The following is a 6,000-nucleotide window of genomic DNA, read 5'->3' as shown; positions in this document are numbered from 1 at the left end:
CACTACATATGTAAGCTTCACAAGAGCAAGCCTCAAGATCAAGGGCTTGGCCTATTGATTTGGGTGTCCCCAGTGTTTGGCACAGTATACGGGGTTTCCCTGGTGGTAAGGTTTTGTAGCAGGCAGGCCTTTCCGTCTTTCTGGTTTAGCTGTGCTCTCTGTGAAAAATCCCCAAACCCCCTCTCCTTGCAGGCAAGTGAGATATGGTTCATTTCCTGGTATAGAAACCCCCTCCCCTAGCCTCCAGGAACTGGTAAAAATGCACATAGGCAAGGACTTCCGGAGAAGATGGCGGCTTAGTAAGGTGCATGCGTCTTAGTTCCTCCTCCAGAACAACTACTGAATAACTAGAAACAGTACAGAACAGCTCCCGGAGCCACGACAGAGACCAGACACACAGTGTACCCCAGTCTGGACCGGCTGGACCGGCTATGAGACTCCGCTGCGGTGAGGTCCCCGAGTGGTGCACGCTTCCCCGGGCTGCGGCGGCTGGTGGCCGGCCCCCCTCCCTCCCTCCTTCCCGGTCCAGCTGAGGGACTCGGATCAGCGGTTCTCCAAGCAGCGGCAGCTGGCGACTGGAGCCCCTCCCACACACACGGCTTCCCGGGTCAGCTGGGAGCCTCGGATCAGTGGTTCCCCAAGCCACGGCGGCTGGTGCCCCTCCCCCACGCGCGGCTTCCCAGGCCAGCTGGGAGCCTCGGATCAGCGGTTCCCCAGGCCGTGACGGCCGGTGGCCGGTGCCCCTCCCCTCCACACGGCTTCCCGGGCCGGCTGGGAGCCTCGGATCAGCGGTTCCCCAGGCCGCGGCGACCAGAGCCCCTCCCACACACACGGCTTCCCAGAGGGAAAGGAAAGAGTCTCCAACAGTAGTGAGACTGAGTCCAACCTAACACCAATAGTGGCATTAATGAACAACTTCTGACTACTAAAAATAGACCCTCAGCTCAGGCAAAACTGATCAAGGCGGAAGTCACCTATTGGGCTAACTGAAAAAGAGGAAAGGGGGCGAAACAGAGCCTTCTGTGGCTGTTTCTGCAGAGGCTTGGTTGCCTTTGGGCTCAGCACTGGGATTACACAGGTTGCGACTGCCCCGAACGCAGAGGTGGGCTGCTTTCAGGGCTCTCTACCACCTGAACCTTCCCTGCGGGAGAGGGGAAATGCAACTCAGGTGGAATCCCTCTCTCAAGGAATTCAGATCCCAGGACTTCACAATTTTTTTTTTTCATGAACAGTTGGGTTTATTGGAACAATAAATTTGAAACTCTTGCCTTAGGCAAGGGTACTACAGTAATTATATCAGGAATAGATAATTCCCTACTTTGTCAAATATATAAAAGTTCCTTCCTTTTGCACTTTCCTCAACACTGATCAGAACAAGCAGATTCAGTCCACATTTGCTCCGTTCTATCTACTGAATTAACCCAAGCTTCTTCTTCAGAGACTCTGGCATCTCAGGGGGAGGAGGACGAGGGAGCCTGAAGTAGACCTTAACGAAGTCATAGATGAACCACTGTAGTGCAATCAAAGTGCCAATCATGATAATATGAGCAAAAAGTCCCTTCCATACACCTTTAAATCCAAGTCTCTGGAGAACCTGAGAAGCACTGCTAACTTTCTCTTTATTCAACACAGATACCACAGAATCAGCAGGGTGAGAAACAATGGCACAGAAGACTCCAGCTATGTAACCTGCCACAAATGTTACAATGAGCTGCTTTGGCTTTGAACATTCACTTCGGGGCTTGGGAACAACAAACTTGTACAGTGCTTCAACAGTACGTTCAAAGCAGGCAAACTTCATCATGGTGTATGGTATTTGTCTCATCCAGAGAGGAGCAACCCCCTTGTAGAACACCATTAAGCCTCCTTCCTTATACATTTTGGGAACCACTTCCCTCAAAGTCTTCGCATAACCTGGTTGGGTTTGAATTCGAACCTTAGCAGCTTCCATAGGAGCCAGAGCAATGTCAGCAAAGAATTCAACACTGGCAGAGGCAGCCAAATACAGTGATGTGTGCCAGAGATAGGCATTCTCCTTTAGCCAAACCACGAAAACCATCCTCTTTAAATGTAACGGAGAATCCATTAAATATGCCCCTGTACTTTTGTGGGTCCACCTTCTTCTCCCTCCTAATATTTCACCTTGCTTTCTTCTAGGTAAGCAGACTTCTAATCCTCCTGGACAGTTAGGTTTCCACACAGCTTGTTAGTAGATGATTACATCTGATTTGTAATGCAAATTTGCCATGCATCAACAATATGCTCTAGTCCAGCATGCAAAACAAACCTGCATTCTGAATTTAGCCAGATCTAGAGGAACCAATGCTGTATGTGTTGTGCCACAGCTAATAATTCCTCCAAGTCCACAAAGGATAAAGAATCTGCCAGATCCATAGTCACAGCTATACTGCTCTGCAGGCGGCGCCCATTGGCCGAGAGAGGACTTCACAATTTGAAGTCATTAAAACCAACCTACACCCTTTCCTCTGTCTCCACCACACACCCAGCAGCAAGAGTCTTCCAAAGTTAAAGGAGCCAAAACATCTTTTGCTGGTGGGACCCACAGACAGACAAGCACCACCTACTGAGCAGGGTAAGAAAAACAGAGCCCAGAGACTTCACAGGAAAGTCTTTCAACTTGCTGGGTCCGACACTCAGGGAAATCTGATTAAATGCCCAGACACCAGCAAAAAATAACAAATCACACCAGGAAAATTGAAGATATGGCCCAGTCAAAGGAACAAACCAATAGCTCAAATGAGATACAGGAGCTGAGACAACTAATTCTGAATATACAAACAGAAATGGAAAACCTCATCAAAAACCAAATCAATAAATTGAGGGAGGACATGAAGAAGGCAAGGGATGAACAAAAAGAAGAAACGGAAAGTCTGAAAAAACAAATCACAGAACTTATGGGAATGAAAGATATAGTAGAAGAGATGAAAAAAACAATGGAAACCTACAATGGTAGATTTAAAGAGACAGAGGATAGAATTAGTGAAATGGAGGATGGAACATCTGAAATCCAAAAAGAAACAGAAACTATAGGGAAAAGAATGGAAAAATTTGGGCAGGGTCTCAGGGAACTGAATGATAATATGAAGTGCACAAATATACATGTTGTGGGTGTCCCAGAAGGAGAAGAGAAGGGAAAAGGAGGAGAAAAACTAATGGAAGAAATTATCACTGAAAATTTCCCAACTCTTATGAAAGACCTAAAATTACAGATCCAAGAAGTGCAGCACACCCCAAAGAGAATAGATCCAAATAGGCGTTCTCCAAGACACTTACTAGTTAGAATGTCAGAGGTCAAAGAGAAAGAGAGGATCTTGAAAGCAGCAAGAGAAAAACAATCCATCACATACAAGGGAAACCCAATAAGACTATGCGTAGATTTCTCAGCAGAAACCATGGAAGCAAGAAGACAGTGGGATGATATATTTAAATTACTAAAAGAGAAAAACTGCCAACCAAGACTTCTATATCCAGCAAAATTGTCCTTCAAAAATGAGGGAGAAATTAAAGCATTTTCAGACAAAAAGTCACTGAGAGAATTTGTGACCAAGAGACCAGCTCTGCAAGAAATACTAAAGGGAGCACTAGAGTCAGATACGAAAAGACAGAAGAGAGAGGTATGGAGAAGAGTGTAGAAAGAAGGAAAATCAGATGTGATATATATAATACAAAAGGCAAAATGGTATAGGAAAGTATTACCCAAACAGTAACAACACTAAATGTTAATGGACTGAATTCCCCAATCAAAAGACATAGACTGGCAGAATGGATTAAAAAACAGGATCCTTCTATATGCTGTCTACAGGAAACACATCTTAGACCCAAAGATAAACATAGGTTGAAATTGAAAGGTTGGGAAAAGATATTTCATGCAAATAACAACCAGAAAAGAGCAGGAGTAGCTATACTAATATCCAACAAATTAGACTTCAAATGTAAAACAGTTAAAAGAGACAAAGAAGGATACTATGTACTAATAAAAGGAACAATTAAACAAGAAGACATAACAATCATAAATATTTATGCACCGAATCAGAATGCCCAAAAATACATGAGGAATACACTGCAATTACTGAAAAGGGAAATAGACACATCTACCATAATAGTTGGAGACTTCAATTGCCCACTCTCATCAATGGACAGAACATCTAGACAGAGGATCAATAAAGAAACAGAGAATTTGAATATTACAATAAATGAGCTAGACTTAACAGACATTTATAGTACATTACACCCCACAACAGCAGGATGCACCTTTTTCCAAAGTGCTCATGGATCATTCTCAAAGATAGACCATATGCTGGGTCACAAAGCAAGTCTTAACAAATTTAAAAAGATTGAAATCATACACAACACCTTCTCGGATCATAAAGGAATGAAGTTGGAAATCAATAATAGGCAGAGTGCCAGAAAATTCACAAATACATGGAGGCTCAACAACACACTCTTAACCAACCAGTGGGTCAAGGAAGAAATTACAAGAGAAATTAGTAAATATCTCTAGGTGAATGAAAATGAAAACACAACATATCAAAACGTATGGGATGCAGCAAAGGCAGTGCTAAGAGGGAAATTTATTACCCTAAATGACTATATCAGAAAAGAAGAAAGGGCAAAAATTCGGGAATTAACTGTCCACTTGGAAGAACTGGAGAAAGAACAGCAAACTAACCCCAAAGCAAGCAAAAGGAAAGAAATAACAAAGATTAGAGCAGAAATTAATGAAATTGAGAACATGAAAACAATAGAGAAAATCAATAAGACCAGAAGTTGGTTCTATGAGAAAATCAACAAGATTGATGGGCCCTTAGCAAGATTGACAAAAAGAAGAAGAGAGAGGAAGCAAATAAATAAGATCAGAAATGGAAGAGGAGACATAACCACTGGCCTCACAGAAACAAAGGAGGTAATAACAGGATACTATGAACAACTTTACGCTAATAAATACAACAATGTAGACGAAATGGACAAGTTCCTAGAAAGGCATGAACAACCAACTTTGACTCAAGAAGAAAAAGATGACCTCAACAAACCAATCACAAGTAAAGAAATTGAATCAGTCATTCAAAAGCTTCCCAAAAAGAAAAGTCCAGGACCAGACAGCTTCACATGTGAATTCTACCAAACATTCCACAAAGAATTAGTACCAACTCTCCTCAAACTCTTCAAAAAAAATTAAAGTGGAGGGAAAGCTTCCTAATTCATTCTATGAAGCCAACATCACCCTCATACCAAAACCAGGCAAAGATATTACAAAAAAAGAAAACTACAGACCAATCTCTCTAATGAATATAGATGCAGAAATCCTCAACAAAATTCTAGCAAATCGAATCCAGCAACACATGAAAAGAATTATACATCATGACCAAGTAGGATTCATCCCAGGTATGCAAGGATGGTTCAACATAAGAAAATCAATTAATGTAATACACCATATCAACAAATCAAAGCAGAAAAATCACATGATCATCTCAATTGATGCAGAGAAGGCATTTGACAAGATTCAACATCCTTTCCTGTTGAAAACACTTCAAAGGATAGGAATAGAAGGGAACTTCCTTAAAATGATAAAGGGAATATGAAAAACCCACAGCTAATATCATCCTCAATGGGGAAAAACTGAAAACTTTCCGCTTAAGATCAGGAACAAGACAAGGATGTTCACTATCACCACTGTTATTCAACATCGTGTTGGAAGTTCTAGCCAGAGCAATTAGACAAGAAAAAGAAATACAAGGCATCAAAATTGGAAAGGAAGAAGTAAAACTGTCACTGTTTGCAGATGATGTGATACTGTATGTTTAAAACCCTGAAAAATCCACAGGAAAACTACTAGAGCTAATAAATGAGTACAGCAAAGTAGCAGGTTACAAGATCAACATTCAAAAATCTGTAGTGTTTCTATACACTAGCAATGAACAAGCTGAGGGGGAAATCAAGAAACGAATCCCATTTAGAATTCCAACTAAAAGAATAAAATAC

General features: G+C 42.0%; 1 pseudogene; it reads right to left on the bottom strand.

Moving 5' to 3' along the window:
* Positions 1-1,212: 1,212 nt before the first annotated feature.
* Positions 1,213-2,135, bottom strand: LOC143665191 (solute carrier family 25 member 3 pseudogene; annotated as a pseudogene).
* Between the last annotated feature and the right edge of the window lie 3,865 nt (positions 2,136-6,000).

Source organism: Tamandua tetradactyla, chromosome 21, assembly GCF_023851605.1.
Source record: "Tamandua tetradactyla isolate mTamTet1 chromosome 21, mTamTet1.pri, whole genome shotgun sequence".
NCBI lineage: Eukaryota > Metazoa > Chordata > Mammalia > Pilosa > Myrmecophagidae > Tamandua > Tamandua tetradactyla.
The sequence above is the reverse complement of the archived record's forward strand: the minus strand, read 5'-3'. Positions and strand labels throughout refer to the sequence as shown.